A 19628-nucleotide genomic window follows, 5' to 3' on the forward strand; every position below is an offset into this window, starting at 1 on the left:
AGTAGCTAGGCGAGCTGGAGGCACAGCAATTCAGACAGCTAGCAGGCCGGGGCTAGCAGCTGGCTAGCAGATGGGCCTCAGGGGGATGTCGCAATGGGAGAGCCTGCAAATGGGAGAGCCCCTCAGACGGTTACATTGGCAGACCAGTCATAATGGATTGGTGGGGCTCCGTGTCGGGAGCAAAGGGTCCTGGCCAATTGGCCTGGAATTATGGAATAATCTGATGGATTTCCTCGGCTAGCTGGGAGATGGGCCTACCTCGAGGCTAGCTCCAGGCTAACTGGTGCTTGCTTCGGGACAGAGACGTTAGCCAGGAGTAGCCACTGGGATAGCAGCTAGCTAACTGCGATGATCCGGAGTAAAGATTCAGAACATGCGGTAGGAATCCGGAGATGTGGTGGAGAAAAGCAGTCCGATATTCTCTGGGTTGATATTGCGCTGTGCAGGCTAGCCGGAGTTAACCGGGCTGAGGCTGGCAGATGTCTAAGTTAACGGCGATGACCGGAATATCCAATTACATTGAATGAACTACAGGACTACAGGACAAAATACAAACCCTCCAATCCAAAAAGGCCTGTGGTGTTGATGGTATCCTTAATGAAATATACAGACAACAAAACTCTTTAACATCATCCTTAGTTCTGGCATCTTCCCCAATATTCGGAACCAAAGACTGATCACCCCAATCCAAAACAGTGGAGACAAATTTGACCTCAATAACTACAGTGGAATATGCGTCAACATATTCGTCTGGTTCAGGTACAAACATCCGGCGCTGACAGAGATGGCCGCCTCGCTTCGCGTTCCTAGGAAACTATGCAGTATTTTTTTATTTTTACGTGTTATTTCTTACATTGGTACCCCAGGTAATCTTAGCTTTCATTACATAAAGTCGGGAAGAACTACTGAATATAAGAGCAACGTCAACTCACCATCAGTACGACCAGGAATTTGACATTTGCGAAGCGGATCCTGTGTTCTGCCTTCCACCCAGGACAACGGAATGGATCCCAGCCTGTGACCCAAAACAACAACGTCGTAAAAGAGGCAAACGAAGCGGTCTTCTGGTCAGGCTCCGGAGACGGGCACATCGCGCACCACTCCCTAGCATACTACTCGTCAATGTCCAGTCTCTTGACAACAATGTTGATGTAATCCGAGCAAGGGTAGCATTCCAGAGAGACATCAGAGACTGTAACGTTCTTTGCTTCACGGAAACATGGCTCACTCGAGAGACGCTAACGGAATCGGTGCAGCCAGCTGCTTTCTTCACGCATCGCGCCGACAGAAACAAACATCTTTCTGGTAAGAAGAGGGGCGGGGCGTATGCCTTATGATTAACGAGACGTGGTGTGATCACAGCAACATACAGGAACTCAAGTCCTTCTGTTCACCTGTTTCAGAATTCCTCACAATCAAATATTGACCGCATTATCTACCAAGGGAATTCTCTTCGATTATAATCACAGCCGTATATATTCCCCCAAGCAGACACATCGATGGCCCTGAACAAACTTTATTTGACTCTTTGCAAACTGGAAACCACATATCCTGAGGCTGCATTCATTGTAGCTGGGGGTTTTAACAAGGCTAATCTGAAAACAAGACTCCCTAAATTGTATCAGCATATCGATTGCGCAACCAGGGCTGGTAAAACCTTAGAACATTGCTATTCTAACTTCCGTGACGCATATAAGGCCCTCCCCCCCGCCCCTCCTTTCGGAAAAGCTGACCACAACTCATTTTGTTGCTCCTGCCTACAGACAGACACTAAAACAAGAAGCTCCCACGCTGAGGTCTGTTCAACGCTGGTCCGACCAATCTGATTCCACGCTTCAAGACTGCTTCGATCACGTGGATTGGGATATGTTCCGCATTGCTTCCAACAACAACATTGACGAATACGCTGATTCGGTGAGCGAGTTCATTAGAAAGTGCATTGAGGATGTCGTTCCCAAAGCAACGATTAAAACATTCCCAAACCAGAAACCGTGGCAGCATTTGCGTGAAACTGAAAGTGTGAACCTCTGCTTTTAACATTTATATTTACATTTAAGTCATTTAGCAGACGCTCTTATCCAGAGCGACTTACAAATTGGTGCATACACCTTATGACATCCAGTGGAACAGCCACTTTACAATAGTGCATCTAAATCTTTTAGGGGGTGAGAAGGATTACTTACCCTATCCTAGGTATTCCTTGAAGAGGTGGGGTTTCAGGTGTCTCCGGAAGGTGGTGATTGACTCCGCTGTCCTGGCGTCGTGAGGGAGTTTGTTCCACCATTGGGGGCCAGAGCAGCGAACAGTTTTGACTGGGCTGAGCGGGAACTGTACTTCCTCAGTGGTAGGGAGGCGAGCAGGCCAGAGGTGGATGAACGCAGTGCCAGGGCAAGGTGACCGGAAACATGACCGAATACAAACAGTGTAGCTATTCCATCCGTAAAGCAATCAAACAAGCTAAGCGCCAGTATAGAGACAAAGTAGAGTCACAATTCAAAGGCTCAGACACAAGAGGTATGTGGCAGGGTCTACAGTCAATCACGGATTACAAAAATGAAACCAGCCCCGTCACGGACCAGGATGTCTTGCTCCCAGGCAGACTGAATAAATTCTTTGCCCGCTTTGAGGACAATACAGTGCCACTGACATGGCCCGCAACCAAAACCTGCGGACTCTCCTTCACTGCAGCCAACGTGAGTAAAACATTTAAACGTGTTAACCCTCGCAAGGCTGCAGGCCCAGATGGCATCCCCAGCCGCATCCTCAGAGCATGCTCAGACCAGCTGGCTGGTGTGTTTACGGACATATTCAATCAATCCTTATCCCAGTCTGCTGTTCCCACATGCTTCAAGAGCGCCAACTCAATCATCAAGTTTGCGGACGACACTACAGTGGTAGGCTTGATTACCAACAATGACGAGACGGCCTACAGGGAGGAGGTGAGGGCCCTCGGAGTGTGGTGTCAGGAAAATAACCTCACACTCAACGTCAACAAAACTAAGGAGATGATTGTGGACTTCAGAAAACAGCAGAGGGAGCACCCCCCTATCCACATCGACGGGACAGTAGTGGAGATGGTAGTAAGTTTTAAGTTCCTCGGCGTACACATCACGGACAAACTGAATTGGTCCACCCACATAGGCGCAGCAGTGCCGCAGGAGGCTGAAGAAATTTGGCTTGTCACCATAAGCACTCACAAACTTCTACAGATGCACAATCGAGAGCATCCTGTCGGGCTGTATCACCGCCTGGTACAGCAACTGCTCAGCCCACAACCGTAAGGCTCTCCAGAGGGTAGTGAGGTCTGCACAACGCATCACCGGGGCGAACTACCTGCCCTCCAGAACACCTACACCACCCGATGTCACAGGAAGGCCGTAAAGATCATCAAGGACAACAACCACCCGAGCCACTGCCTGTTCACCCCGCTATCATCCAGAAGGCGAGGTCAGTATAGGTGCATCAAAGCAGGGACCGAGAGACTGAAAAACAGCTTCTATCTCAAGGCCATCAGACTGTTAAACAGCCACCACTAACATTGAGTGGCTGCTGCCAACACACTGACTCAACTCCAGCCACTTTAATAATGGGAATTTATGGAAATGTATGTAAAATATATCACTAGCCACTTTAAACTATGCCACTTTGTTTACATACCCTACATTACTCATCTCATATGTATATACTGTACTCGATATCATCTACTGCATCTTGCCTATGCTGTTCTGTACCATCACTCATTCATATATCTTTATGTACATATTCTTTATCCTTTTACACTTGTGTGTTTAAGGTAGTAGTTTTGGAATTGTTAGGTTAGATTACTCGTTGGTTATTACTGCATTGTCGGAACTAGAAGCACAAGCATTTTGCTACACTCGCATTAACATCTGCTAACCATGTGTATGTGACAAATAAATTTAATTTGATTTGAACAACAACCTTGGGAAAATCTTCTGCATTAACATTAACAGCAGACTCATACATTTCCTCAGTGAAAACAATGTACTGAGCAAATGTCAAATTGGCTTTTTACCGCCTGACCTGACCCTGAGCCTGCCTGCCGCCCTGTACCTTTGCCTCTACTCTGGATTACCAACCTCTGCCTGACCTGACCCTGAGCCTGCCTGCCGTCATGTACCTTTGCCTCTACTCTGGATTACCAACCTCTGCCTGACCTGACCCTGAGCCTGCCTGCCGTCATGTACCTTTGCCTCTACTCTGGATTATCAACCTCTGCCTGACCTGACCCTGAGCCTGCCTGCTGCCCTGTACCTTTGCCTCTACTCTGGATTACCAACCTCTGCCTGACCTGACCCTGAGCATGCCTGCCGTCATGTACCTTTGCCTCTACTCTGGATTACCAACCTCTGCCTGACCTGACCCTGAGCCTGCCTACCGCCCTGTACCTTTGCCTCTACTCTGGATTACCAACCTCTGCCTGACCTGACCCTGAGCCTGCCTGCCGTCATGTACCTTTGCTCCACCTCTGGATTACCAACCTCTGCCTGACCTGACCCTGAGCCTGCCTGCTGTCATGTACCTTTGCCTCTACTCTGGATTACCAACCTCTGCCTGACCTGACCCTGAGCCTGCCTACCGTCATGTACCTTTGCTCCACCTCTGGATTTCCTACCTCTGCCTGACCTGACCCTGAGCCTGCCTGCTGCCCTGTACCTTTGCCTCTACTCTGGATTACCAACCTCTGCCTGACCTGACCCTGAGCATGCCTGCCGTCATGTACCTTTGCCTCTACTCTGGATTACCAACCTCTGCCTGACCTGACCCTGAGCCTGCCTGCCGCCCTGTACCTTTGCCTCTACTCTGGATTACCAACCTCTGCCTGACCTGACCCTGAGCCTGCCTGCCGTCATGTACCTTTGCCTCTACTCTGGATTACCAACCTCTGCCTGACCTGACCCTGAGCCTGCCTGCTGCCCTGTACCTTTGCCTCTACTCTGGATTACCAACCTCTGCCTGACCTGACCCTGAGCATGCCTGCCGTCATGTACCTTTGCTCCACCTCTGGATTACCAACCTCTGCCTGACCTGACCCTGAGCCTGCCTGCCGCCCTGTACCTTTGCCTCTACTCTGGATTACCAACCTCTGCCTGACCTGACCCTGAGCCTGCCTGCCGCCCTGTACCTTGCCTCTACTCTGGATTACCAACCTCTGCCTGACCTGACCCTGAGCCTGCCTGCCGCCCCTGTACCTTTGCCTCTACTCTGGATTACCAACCTCTGCCTGACCTGACCCTGAGCCTGCCTGCCGTCATGTACCTTTGCCTCTACTCTGGATTACCAACCTCTGCCTGACCTGACCCTGAGCCTGCCTTCCGCCCTGTACCTTTGCTCCACCTCTGGATTTCCTACCTCTGCCTGACCTGACCCTGAGCCTGCCTGCTGCCCTGTACCTTTGCCTCTACTCTGGATTACCAACCTCTGCCTGACCTGACCCTGACCCTGAGCCTGCCTGCCGTCATGTACCTTTGCTCCACCTCTGGATTACCAACCTCTGCCTGACCTGACCCTGAGCCTGCCTGCCGTCCTGTACCTTTGCTCCACCTCTGGATTACCAACCTCTGCCTGACCTGACCCTGAGCCTGCCTGCCGTCATGTACCTTTGCCTCTACTCTGGATTACCAACCTCTGCCTGACCTGACCCTGAGCCTGCCTGCCGCCCTGTACCTTTGTCTCTACTCTGTATTACCAACCTCTGCCTGACCTGACCCTGAGCCTGCCTACCGTCATGTACCTTTGCCTCTACTCTGGATTTCCTACCTCTGCCTGACCTGACCCTGAGCCTGCCTGCTGCCCTGTACCTTTGCCTCTACTCTGGATTTCCTACCTCTGCCTGACCTGACCCTGAGCCTGCCTGCCGTCATGTACCTTTGCTCCACCTCTGGATTACCAACCTCTGCCTGACCTGACCCTGAGCCTGCCTGCCGTCATGTACCTTTGCCTCTACTCTGGATTACCAACCTCTGCCTGACCTGACCCTGAGCCTGCCTGCCGCCCTGTACCTTTGCCTCTACTCTGGATTACCAACCTCTGCCTGACCTGACCCTGAGCCTGCCTGCCGTCATGTACCTTTGCCTCTACTCTGGATTACCAACCTCTGCCTGACCTGACCCTGAGCCTGCCTGCTGCCCTGTACCTTTGCCTCTACTCTGGATTACCAACCTCTGCCTGACCTGACCCTGAGCATGCCTGCCGTCATGTACCTTTGCTCCACCTCTGGATTACCAACCTCTGCCTGACCTGACCCTGAGCCTGCCTGCCGCCCTGTACCTTTGCCTCTACTCTGGATTACCAACCTCTGCCTGACCTGACCCTGAGCCTGCCTGCCGCCCTGTACCTTTGCCTCTACTCTGGATTACCAACCTCTGCCTGACCTGACCCTGAGCCTGCCTGCCGCCCTGTACCTTTGCCTCTACTCTGGATTACCAACCTCTGCCTGACCTGACCCTGAGCCTGCCTGCCGTCATGTACCTTTGCCTCTACTCTGGATTACCAACCTCTGCCTGACCTGACCCTGAGCCTGCCTTCCGCCCTGTACCTTTGCTCCACCTCTGGATTTCCTACCTCTGCCTGACCTGACCCTGAGCCTGCCTGCTGCCCTGTACCTTTGCCTCTACTCTGGATTACCAACCTCTGCCTGACCTGACCCTGACCCTGAGCCTGCCTGCCGTCATGTACCTTTGCTCCACCTCTGGATTACCAACCTCTGCCTGACCTGACCCTGAGCCTGCCTGCCGTCCTGTACCTTTGCTCCACCTCTGGATTACCAACCTCTGCCTGACCTGACCCTGAGCCTGCCTGCCGTCATGTACCTTTGCCTCTACTCTGGATTACCAACCTCTGCCTGACCTGACCCTGAGCCTGCCTGCCGCCCTGTACCTTTGCCTCTACTCTGTATTACCAACCTCTGCCTGACCTGACCCTGAGCCTGCCTACCGTCATGTACCTTGCCTCTACTCTGGATTTCCTACCTCTGCCTGACCTGACCCTGAGCCTGCCTGCTGCCCTGTACCTTTGCCTCTACTCTGGATTACCAACCTCTGCCTGACCTGACCCTGAGCCTGCCTGCCGTCATGTACCTTTGCTCCACCTCTGGATTACCAACCTCTGCCTGACCTGACCCTGAGCCTGCCTGCCGTCATGTACCTTTGCCTCTACTCTGGATTACCAACCTCTGCCTGACCTGACCCTGAGCCTGCCTGCCGTCATGTACCTTTGCTCCACCTCTGGATTACCAACCTCTGCCTGACCTGACCCTGAGCCTGCCTGCCGTCATGTAGCTTTGCTCCACCTCTGGATTACCAACCTCTGCCTGACCTGACCCTGAGCCTGCCTGCCGTCATGTAGCTTTGCTCCACCTCTGGATTACCAACCTCTGCCTGACCTGACCCTGAGCCTGCCTGCCGTCATGTAGCTTTGCTCCACCTCTGGATTACCAACCTCTGCCTGACCTGACCCTGAGCCTGCCTGCCGTCATGTACCTTGGCCACTGCTCTGGATTATCGACGCCTGCCTGCCTTGATCTGTCATTTGCCTGGCCCCGTGGTTAAAATAAACATTGTTACTTCACACAGTCTGCACTTGGGTCTTACCTGATTCCTGATAAATATTACATTTCAAATGTCTTTAGGAAAATCGATATCTGTATAGGTTTGAGGTCCACCCACCTCAAACCTATGACTCCTACCGTATGATGAAATAACTGCAGGTGAAGGAGAGTTAGTGAGCCACAGTGTCTGACATAGCCTCACACTTACTTAAAACTCACTCACTTACATACCCTCTGAGACATAAGCATTATTCTCTATAAACTGGTATGCAAAAGAAGCAGGATTCACCTCGCTCCTGAGATCATCCAGAGCTCCAAAATGTCACTCTACATTTCTGTTTCAACATAAGAAATTAGGCCTAAATAGTTGTAAATATATTTCTATGTATCACCTATTATTTTATAAACCTACTCCTGATGTTGCACCTTTCATTTTCCTCCTGCTGCGTCATGCCCTTGAGAGAATTACCTGTTTCACAGAGGCAAAACCCTTCTCTCTATCTGTCAGCTACCGTCAGAAACAGGGAAATCAGAGAAAGATAGAAATTAGACACACACACACCCAGTGCAAATAACAGTTCTGTTCCAAAGGAGGAGAAGGAGAGGAGAAGAGATGTGCAGCCTAGCCAAAAAGCCCCCTCCTCTGATGGGCAGTAGGCTTTTAAAAGCATTCTAATCCCATTCTGACATTCTACTATACTGTCTTCCTTTAACAAAATGCACCATGGTCTTTCTCCACCAGAGAAATCAGAAGCAGCAGGATACATGTGTGCACAGGTCTCCTCTCATTTATAAAGCAGCCATTAGCTACACATATCTGCCCCCCAATGTACCATTAGTTAGTGAACTTCATAGAGAAGGCTGTGCACAGCTCTGTGCAATGCTAAATGAGTCTTGACGGTCATGATATGAAGGGGGAAACATATTCCCCTCTAACATTCAGTAATGCTACTTTCAAAAAAGCTTTATAGGGCAATCCACTATGCTGGAATCAAGCAGAGCAACAAATGATATAAGATGTTTATGTGTCCAGAAATGACATAACACTGCATGCTGGCAACATGCCACATGGTGAGCAGTATCCTCAAATCCCACTCTATTGATTCCCATTCAGCTGGCTTTGCTCTGGGAAGAGAACACAGCTCAGCTAGGAAATACACAGGGATGATAGAGATGTCAAAAATGCTGTATCATATTATAATTATTGGAATGAAGATACTGGTGAGAAAGCTTAGCAGGAAAGTTAACACTAGTGTATTGATTAAAAAAACAAGTCAAATTAAACAATATCAACAGGTCTTGTTGAATAAACCTGGGTGGTTCGAGTCCTGAATGCTGATTGACTGAAAGCCGTGGTATATTTAAGTGATAATGCCCGAAATGCCGGTGTTTGGAGGATATTCTCGTCAGGATGGAGGGAAAGATGAACGGAGAAAAGCACAGAGAGATCCTTGATGAAAACCTGCTCTAGAGTGCTCAGGACATCAGACTGGGGGGGAAGGGTCACTATTCAATAGGACAATGACCCTAAGCACACACCCAAGACAACACAGCCATTGAGTGGCCCAGCCAGAGCCCGGACTTGAACCCGATCTAACATCTCTGGAGAGACCTGAAAAATGCTGTGCAGCAACGCTCCCCATCCAACCTGACAGATCTTGAGAGGATCTACAAAGAAGAATGTGAGAAAATCCTCAAATAATACTTGTGTAAATGTGATATTTCAGTTAATTTATTATTTCTAAAAGAAAAGAGCAAGGCTGTAACCTAACAAAATGTGGATTGAGTCAAATGGTCTAAATACTTTCAGAATGCACTGTATATACAGTACCAGTCAAAAGTTTGGACACACCTACTCATTCAGTGGTTTAATTATTTTTTTTAATGTTCTACATTGTAAAATAATAGTGAAAACATCAATAGCACACATGGAATCATGTAGTAAACAAATAAGTGTACAACAAATCAAAATATATATTATATTTGAGATTCTTCAAAGTAGCCACACTTTGCTTTGATGACAGCTTTGTACACTATTTGCATTCTCTCAACCAGCTTCATAAGGTAGTCACCTGGAATGCATTTCAATTAAAAGGTGTGCCTTGTTATAAATTAATTTAAGCTAATCAGTTGTGTTGTGACAAGGTAGGGTGTAATACAGAATTTAGTGCTATTTGGTAAAAGACAATAGTCTATATTATGTCAAGACCAGCTCAAATAAGCAAAGAGAAACAACAGTCCATCATTACTTTAACCTTTTTGGGATAGGGGGCAGCATTTTCACTTTTGGATGAAAATATAATATATGCATATTATTATTAATATTGGATAGAAAACACTCTGAAGTTTCTAAAACTGTTTGAATGATGTATGTGAGTATAACAGAACTCATATGGCAGGTGAAAACCTGAGAAAAATCCAACCAGGAAGTGGGACATCTGAGGTTTGTAGTTTTTCAAAGCTTGGCCTACCGAATACACATTGAGATATGGATGCGGTTGCACTTCCTAGGGCTTCCACTAGATGTCAACAGTCTTTAGAAACTGGTTTGAGGATTCTACTATGAAGGAGGGGCTCATGAGACCTTCTGAGTCAGTGGTCTGGCAGAGTGCCTCGGTCTCATGACGTGCTCTCCCGACAGAGTTACCTCTCGTTCCAATGTTTTTCTGAAGACAAAGGAATTCTCCAGTTGGAATATTATTGATGTTTTATGTTAAAAACATCCTAACGATTGATTCCATACATCGTTTGACATGTTAGAAACTGTAACGGAACATTTCAAGTTTTTGTCTGGATGAAGTGCCTGAGCCTCATGAAGATGGATTACTGGGCTGAACACGCTAACAACAAGTGGCTATTTGGACATAAATGACGGACTTTATGGAACTTTATGGAACAAATCAGTCATTTATTGTCGACCTGGGATTCCTGGGAGTGCCTTCTGATGAAGATCATCAAACGTAAGTGAATATTTATGGTGTTGTTTCTAACTTTGTTGATTCCAAAAAGGGTGGATATTCCTCTGGCTGTTTTTGGGTTCTGAGCTCCGTTCTCAGATTATGCTTTTTCCGTAAAGTTTTTAAAAAATCTGACACAGTGGTTGCATTAAGGAGAAGCTTCTCTTTAATTATGTGAATAACACTTGTATCTTTTATCAATGTTTATTATGAGTATTTCTGCAAAATCACGGGATGTTTTGGAATCAAAACATTACTGCACGTAAGGCGCCAATGTAAACTGAGATTTTTGGATATAAATATGCACATTATCGAACAAAACATACATGTATTGTGTTTCATGATGTCCTATGAGTGTCATCTGATGAAGATCATCAAAGGTTAGTGATTAATTGTATCTATATTTCTGCTTTTTGTGACTCCTATCTTTGGCTGGTATAATGGCTGTGTTTTTTCGACTTGGCTATGACCTAACATAATCATATGTGATGCTATCGCTGTAAAGCATTTTTGAAATCGGACACGATGGGTAGATTAACAATATGTTTATTTGCTTCATTTGCTGTATTAGACTTGTTAATGTGTGACAGTAACATTTTTCAAAAAAAAAATTGAATTTTGGGGTTATATCCTTCCTGTTTGGCCGTGTCTGGGGGTTTCAACGGATGGGGCCACAGTGTCTCCTGACCCCTCCTGTCTCAGCCTCCAGTATTTATGATGCAGTATTTTATGTGTCGGGGGGCTAGGGTCAGTTTGTTATATCTGGAGTACTTCTCCTATCTTATCGGGTGTCCTGTGTGAATTTAAGTATGCTCTCCCTAATTCTCTCTTTCTCTCTTTCTTTCTCTTTCTCAGAAGACCTGAGCCCAGGACCATGCCTCAGGACTACCTGGCACGATGACTCCTTGCTGTCCGCAGTCCACCTGGCCGTGCTGCTGCTCCAGTTTCAACTGTTCTGCCTGCGGCTATGGAATCCTGACCTGTTCACCGGACGTGCTACCTGTCCCAGACCTGCTGTTTTCAACTCTCTAGAGACAGCAGGAGCGGTAGAGATACTCTTAATGATCGGCTATGAAAAGCCAACTGACATTTACTCCTGAGGTGCTGACTTGCTGCACCCTCGACAACTACTGTGATTATTATTATTTGGCCATGCTGGTCATTTATGAACATTTGAACATCTTGGCCATGTTCTGTTACAATCTCCACCCAGCACAGCCAGAACAGGACTGGCCACCCCTCATAGCATGGTTCATCTCTAGGTTTCTTCCTAGGTTTTGGCCTTTCTAGGTTTTTCCTAGCCACCGTGCTTCTACACCTGCATTGCTTGCTGTTTGGGGTTTTAGGCTGGGTTTCTGTACAGCACTTTGAGATATCAGCTGATGTAAGAAGGGCTATAGAAATAAATTTGATTAGATTTGATTTGAACGTTTCTTCAAGTGCAGTCGCATAAACCATCAAGCGCTATGATGAAACTGGCTCCCATGAGGACCTCCACAGGAAATGAAGACCCAGAGTTTCCTCTGCTGCAGAGGATAAATTAATTAGAATAACTGCACGTCAGATTACAGCCCAAATAAATTCTTCACAGAGTTCAAGTAACAGACACATCTCAACATCAACTGCTCAGAGGAGACTGCATGAATCAGGCCTTCATGGAAGAAACACAAGCAATGTACATTAGACCGGTGGAAATCTGTCCTTTTGTCTGATGAGTCCAAATTTGAAATATTTTGTCTTTGTCTTTATGAGTAGGTGGACAGATGATCACCGCATGTGTGATTCGCACCAGGAAGTATGGAGAAGGAGGTGTGATGGTGTGGAGGTGCTTTACTGGTGACACTGTCTGTGATTTATTTAGAATTGAAGGCACACTTAACCAGCATGGCTACCACAGCATTCTGCAGCGATAAGCCATCCCATCTGGTTTACGCTAAGTGAGACTATCATTTATTTTTCAACAGGACAATGACCCAAAACACACTTCCAGGATGTGTAAGGGCTATTTGACCAAAAAGGAGACTGATGGATTGCTGCATCAGATGACCTGGCCTCAACAATCACCCAACCTCATCCCATTATTCAACCATGCTGGTCATTTATGAACATTTGAACATCTTGGCCACGTTCTGTTATAATCTCCACCCGGCACAGCCAGAAGAGGACTGGCCACCCCACATATGCTCTCTCTAATTCTCTCTTTCTTTCTCTCTCTCGGAGGACCTGAGCCCTAGGACCGTGCCCCAGGACTACCTGACATGATGGCTCCTTGCTGTCCCCAGTCCACCTGACTGTGCTGCTGCTCCAGTTTCAACTGTTCTGCCTTATTATTATTCGACCATGCTGGTCATTTATGAACATTTGAACATCTTGGTCATGTTCTGTTATAATCTCTACCCGGCACAGCCAGAAGAGGACTGGCCACCCCACATAGCCCGGTTCCTCTCTAGGTTTCTTCCTAGGTTTTGGCCTTTGTAGGGAGTTTTTCCTAGCCACCGTGCTTTTACACCTGCATTGTTTGCTGTTTGGGGTTTTAGGCTGGGTTTCTGTACAGCACTTTGAGATATCAGCTGATGTACGAAGGGCTATATAAATACATTTGATTTGATTTGATTTGACTTGAGATGGTTTGGGATGAGTTGGACCGCAGAGTTAAGGAAATGCAGCCAGCATCCAGTGGGGCAAAAAAGTATTTAGTCAGCCACCAATTATGCAAGTTCTCCCACTTAAAAATATGAGAGAGGCCTGTAATGTTCATCATAGGTACACTTTTTAATGAATTTATTTGCAAATTATGGTGGAAAATAAGTATTTGGTCACCTACAAACAAGCAAGATTTCTGGATCTCACAGACCTGTAACTTCTTATTTAAGAGGCTCCTCTGTCCTCCACTCGTTAACTGTATTAATGGCATCTGTTTGAACATGTTATCAGTAAAAAAGACACCTGTCCACAACCTCAAACAGTCACACTCCAAACTCCACTATGGCCAAGACCAAAGAGCTGTCAAAGGACACCAGAAACAAAATTGTAGACCTGCACCAGGCTGGGAAGACTGAATCTGCAATAGGTAAGCAGTTTGGTTTGAAGAAATCAACTGTGGGAGCAATTATTAGGAAATGGAAGACATACAATACCACTGACTCTACGCAAGATCTCACCCCGTGGGGTCAAAATGATCACAAGAACGGTGAGCAAAAATCCCAGAACCACACGGGGGGGACCTAGTGAATGAAACTGCATAGAGCTGGGACCAAATAACAAAGCCTACCATCAGTAACACACTACGCCACCAGGGACTCAAGTCCTGCAGTGCCAGACGTGTCCCCCTGCTTAAGCCAGTACATTTACATTTACATTTAAGTCATTTAGCAGACGCTCTTATCCAGAGCGACTTACAAATTGGTGCATTCATGTCCAGGCCCGTCTGAAGTTTGCTAGAGAGCATTTGGATGATCCGGAAGAAGATTGGGAGAATGTCATATGGTCAGATGAAACCAAAATATAACTTTTTGGTAAAAACTCAACTCGTCGTGTTTGGAGGACAAAGAATGCTAAGTTGCATCCAAAGAACACCATACCTACTGTGAAGCATGGGGGTGGAAACATCATGCTTTGCGGCTGTTTTTCTGCAAAGGGACCAGGACGACTGATCCGTGTAAAGGAAAGAATGAATGGGGCCATGTTTCGTGAGATTTTGATTGAAAACCTCCTTCCATCAGCAAGGGCATTGAAGATGAAATGTGGCTGGGTCTTTCAGCATGACAGTGATCCCAAACACACCGCCGGGGCAACGAAGGAGTGGCTTCATAAGAAGCATTTCAAGGTCCTGAAGTGGCCTAGCCAGTCTCCAGATCTTAACCCCATAGAAAATCTTAGGAGGGAGTTGAAAGTACGTGTTGCCCAGCAACAGCCCCAAAACAGCACTGCTCTCGGGGAGATCTGCATGGAGGAATGGGCCGAAATACCAGCAACAGTATGTGAAAACCTTGTGAAGACTTACAGCAAACGTTTGACCTCTGTCAAATGCCAACAAAGGGTATATAACAAAGTATTGAGATAAACTTTTGTTATTTACCAAATACTTATTTTCCACCATAATTTGCAAATAAATTCATTATAATCCTACAATGTGATTTTCTGGAGAGAAAAACAATCTAATTTGTCTTTCATAGTTGAAGTGTACCTATGATGAAAATTACAGGCCTCTCTCATCTTTTTAAGTGGGAGAACTTGCACAATTGGTGGCTGACTAAAAACTTTTGCCCCACTGTATGTGGGAACTCCTTCAAGCCTGTTAGAAAAGCATTCCAGGTTAAGCTGGTTGAGAGAATACAAAGAGTGTGCTAAGCTGTCATAAAGGCAAAGGGGGAAGAATCTCAAAGGATGAAGAATCTCAAATATAAAATATATTTTGATTTGTTTAAAACTTCTTGGGATCGGTGTCCCTTCCATGGGACGGTTGTTTAACACTTTTTTGGTTACTGAACTCAGCAAAAAAAAAAATCCTCTCACTGTCAACTGTGTTTATTTTCAGGAAACTTAACATGTGTAAATATTTGTATGAACATAACAACAACTGCGACATAAACTGAACAAGTTGAACAATAATGTGTCCCTGATCAAAAGGAGGTCAAAATCAAAAGTAACACTCAGTATCTCCTCCCCTCCACAAATATCTTGTTAACAAACTATAGTTTTATCAAGTCGGTTAGGACATCTTCATTTTTCCAACAATTGATTACAGACAGATTATTTCACTTCTAAATCACTGTATCACAATTCCAGTGGGTCAGAAGTCTACATATGAAATGATCTGCTCGTTGACTGTGCCTTTAAACAGCTTGAAAAAATCCAGAAAATTATGTCATGGTTTTAGAAGCTTCTGATAGGCTAATAGACATCATTTGAGTCAATTGGAGGTGTACCTGTGGATGTATTTCAAGGCCTACCTTCAAACTCAGTGCCTCTTTGCTTGACATCATGGGAAAACCAAAATAAATCAGCCAAGACCTCAGAAAATAAATTGTAGACCTCCACAAGTCTGGTTCATCCTTGGGAGAAATTTCCAAATGCCTGAAGGCACCACGTTCATCTGTATAAACAATAATACGCAACTATAAACACTATGGGACCACGCAGCCATCAGACCTAATATAATGTTTACATACCCTACATTATTCATCTCATATGTATACGTATATACAGTACTCTATACCATCTACTGCATCCTTATGTAATACATGTATCACTAGCCACTTTAACTATGCCACTTTGTTTACATACTCATCTCATATGTATATACTGCACTCAATACCATCTACTGTATCTTGCCTATGCCGCTCTGTACCATCACTCATTCATATATCTTTATGTACATATTCTTTATCCCCTTACACTTGTGTCTATAAGGTAGTAGTTTTGGAATTGTTAGCTAGATTACTTGTTGGTTATTACTGCATTGTCGGAACTGCATTGTCGGAAGCACAAGCATTTTGCTACACTCGCACTAACATCTGCTAACCATGTGTATGTGACAAATACAATTTGATTTGATTTGATTTGGAAGGAGACCCGTTCTGTCTCCTAGAGATGAACGTACTTTGGTGCGAAAAGTGCAAATCAAACCCAGTACAACAGCAAAGGATCTGGTAAAGATGCTGGAGGAAACAGGTACAAAAGTATCTATATCCACAGTAAAACAAGTCCTATATCGACATAATCTGAAAGGCCACTCAGCAAGGAAGAAGCCACTTCTCCAAAACCACCATAAAAAAAAGCCCGACTATGGTTTGCAACTGCTCATGGGGAAAAAGATCATACTTTTTGGAGAAATGTCCTCTGGTCTGATGAAACAAAAATAGAACTGTTTGGCCATAATGAACATCGTTATGTTTGGATGAAAAAGGGGGAGGCTTGCAAGCTGAAGAACACCATCCAAACCGTGAAGCATTGATGTGGCAGCATCATGTTGTGGGGGTGCTTTGCTGCAGGAGGGACTGGTGCACTTCACAAAATAGATGGTATCATGAGGAAAGAAAATTATGTGGATATATTGAAGCAACATCTCAAGACATCAGTCAGGCAGTTAAAGCTTGGTTGCAGATGGGTCTTCCAAATGGCCAATGACCCCAAACATACTTCCAAAGTGGTGGCAAAATAGCTTCATGACAGCAAAGTCAAGGTATTGGAGTGGCCATCACAAAGCCCTGACCTCAATCCTATAGAAAATCTGTGGGCAGAACTGAAAAAAGTGTGTGTGAGCCAGGAGGCCTACAAACCTGACTCACTTACACCAACTCTGTCAGGAGGAATGGGCCAACATTCAACCAACTTATTGTGGGAAGCTTGTGGAAGGCTACCCGAAACGTTTGACCCAAGTTAAACAATTTAAAGGCAATGCTACCAAATACAAATTGAGTGTATGTAAACTTCTGACCCACTGGGAATGTGAAGAAATAAATAAAAGCTGAAATAAATCATTCTCTCTACTATTATTCTGACATTTCACAATCTTAAAATAAAGTGGTGATCTTAACTGACCTAAAACAGGGAATTTGTACTGGGAATAAATGACAGGAATTGTGAAAGCCTGAGTTGTAATGTATTTGACTAAGGTGTATGTAAACTTCTGACTTCAACTGTATATATATTTCCTCCTAATATTGTACAACCATTGTGTCGCTTCATTGGCCTGGGCTACTGTTTATTTGAATTCAAGACCAGATGTGTATGTAAACAAGGTGTATGTAAACTTCCAACTTCAACTGTATGTGTGTGTGTGTATCCTCTCTTCTCTGTATTTGTTGAAGGATCAGTGAATCTGAAGTGTTCTAATTTGAATTCTCTCTGATCCTGGTCTTCCCACACACGTTCCCCTGGGCTTCATACTGGAGATCAGTGTTCCCGCTGGGCTTCATTCTGGAGCTCAGTGTTTCCCCTGGGCTTCATACTGCAGCTCAGTGTTCCCCCTGGGCTTCATACTGGCGCTCAGTGTTCCCTCTGGGCTTCATACTGCAGCTCAGTGTTCCCTCTGGGCTTCATACTGCAGCTCAGTGTTTCCCTCTGGGCTTCATACTGGAGATCAGTGTTCCCGCTGGGCTTCATTCTGGAGCTCAGTGTTTCCCCTGGGCTTCATACTGCAGCTCAGTGTTCCCCCTGGGCTTCATACTGGCGCTCAGTGTTCCCTCTGGGCTTCATACTGCAGCTCAGTGTTCCCTCTGGGCTTCATACTGCAGCTCAGTGTTTCCCCTGGGCTTCATACTGCAGCTCAGTGTTCCCCCTGGGCTTCATACTGGCGCTCAGTGTTCCCTCTGGGCTTCATACTGCAGCTCAGTGTTCCCTCTGGGCTTCATACTGCAGCTCAGTGTTTCCCCTGGGCTTCATACTGCAGCTCAGTGTTCCCCCTGTGCTTCATTCTGGAGCTCAGTGTTCCCCCTGGGCTTCATACTGCAGCTCAGTGGTTCTTCACAGACAAACTAGGAGAGACTAGGATCAGCCCAGTCTTCCACTCCCAGGCTATATTCCATAACCATGGTTAAGAGACCAGGAGAGAGGGGTGAGGGCGAAAAGAGAGGAAGAGGGAGGTAGAGAGGCCCAGTGCAGCGCAGTATGTGGTAAATTATTGGTACTGTGCAGGGCATATGGGGTTAAGGAGTATGTGTATGAGGCTAAATGATTCATGATGATTAGGCCCTTCTTATTGAAATGAATTAAGAGCCCAACATATGTTACAGTGCTTTGCAGTTTAAGAATCTCTCTAGAAAAGGGGTTGAAAAAATGGCCATAACTGTGTGTGTGTGTGCCTGCGTGCGTGTGTGTGTTTTCTGATCAACTCTAGAGTTACTGTAGCCCAGCCCATGGTGAAAGTGTGTGGGTGTAATCCTACGGTATTATTCTCAAAACAGGTCTGACTAAGCCTGAGGATATGAAAAGAATGCCAGTGTCCACCACAGCACAGCAGCCTCTCTCAGAACAGAACAGATCACAGCAATGAGGATTATAATGAGGAAGAGAGAGACAGAAAAGAGCATCCTTCTTCCCTCATTAGAGGCTCTCTCTCTCTCCATTATCTCGTGCTATCTATTCTCTCTCTCTATTATCTCTCTCTCTCGCTCTCAAATCATGCATCTCTAATGATGTCTCTATAAATATGTTCATGTTCTCCTAATATCTGTTCTTGCTGTCAAATCATCCATCCATACCCTCACACAAATCCCCTCCTATTCTAAAAACACCTACCCTCTCTCTCATTCATCAGTCTACCCCTGAATTTAAAACCTTCAATATCGACCCTACCTCTCTCTCTCACCAAGCACATCCTCTCTGCCCTTTCTCTACTTCACTAAATACCCACAATCTATCTGCTTGAAAATCTAAACCAAGAGGCACAGAATAGATCACATTAAATTCAACTTCCTCCCTTCACTCTCTCAGCGTAAGACAAACCAAAAAATATTTGCAGACTCTTTACTGTGATTTTTTAAAACTCTGAGAATAAACTACTCATTGAGAGGAAGAGGGCGTGAAGGGAGGCAATCTTGTTACCAGCCGGCATAGCCCTGGGAAGATTTCTATCAGACACACGTATAGAGAGAGGCATCCATTTAGAAAATGGCTTTTCTAGGCATGCTGGGCCATTTAGCACACCCTGTGACAACTCCTGCTTGGGGCCGTGATAAATGTTTTTTCACACCAACTATCGCGCATGCACACAGTCCTTAGACTAACACATACACACTAAGTACCTTGCTCAAGAGCACATTGACAGACTTTTCACCTAGTCGGCTCGGGGGATTCGAACTTGCAACCTTTCGGTTACTGGCCCAACATTATTAACTGTTAGGGTACCAGCCGCCAGTATTCACTGAAACAGATTAGACTAACTAGTCTAGACTAATAGTTACCATTCCCACAACATACACTCAATCTCATTCCTTCTGACAGCGCAAACACAAACAAATACACATGCTGTATTTGCTTATGGAAATTCACACATATTCCTATTCAATGAATATTGACACAAACTAGGAACATCAAAGCCTGTATATCAGTGAGTAAATAGCAACATACCAAATTGTATTTCTCTGTAAGACAATGCA

General features: G+C 45.8%; 1 protein-coding gene across 4 annotated transcripts in view; it reads right to left on the reverse strand.

Moving 5' to 3' along the window:
- Nucleotides 1-19628, reverse strand: part of LOC118388289 (voltage-dependent calcium channel subunit alpha-2/delta-2-like) — a 407521-nt gene that overhangs the window by 358295 nt on the left and 29598 nt on the right. The gene's annotated exons all lie outside the window — the stretch shown is intronic.

Source organism: Oncorhynchus keta, chromosome 10 (assembly GCF_023373465.1).
Source record: "Oncorhynchus keta strain PuntledgeMale-10-30-2019 chromosome 10, Oket_V2, whole genome shotgun sequence".
NCBI classification, from domain to species: domain Eukaryota; kingdom Metazoa; phylum Chordata; class Actinopteri; order Salmoniformes; family Salmonidae; genus Oncorhynchus; species Oncorhynchus keta.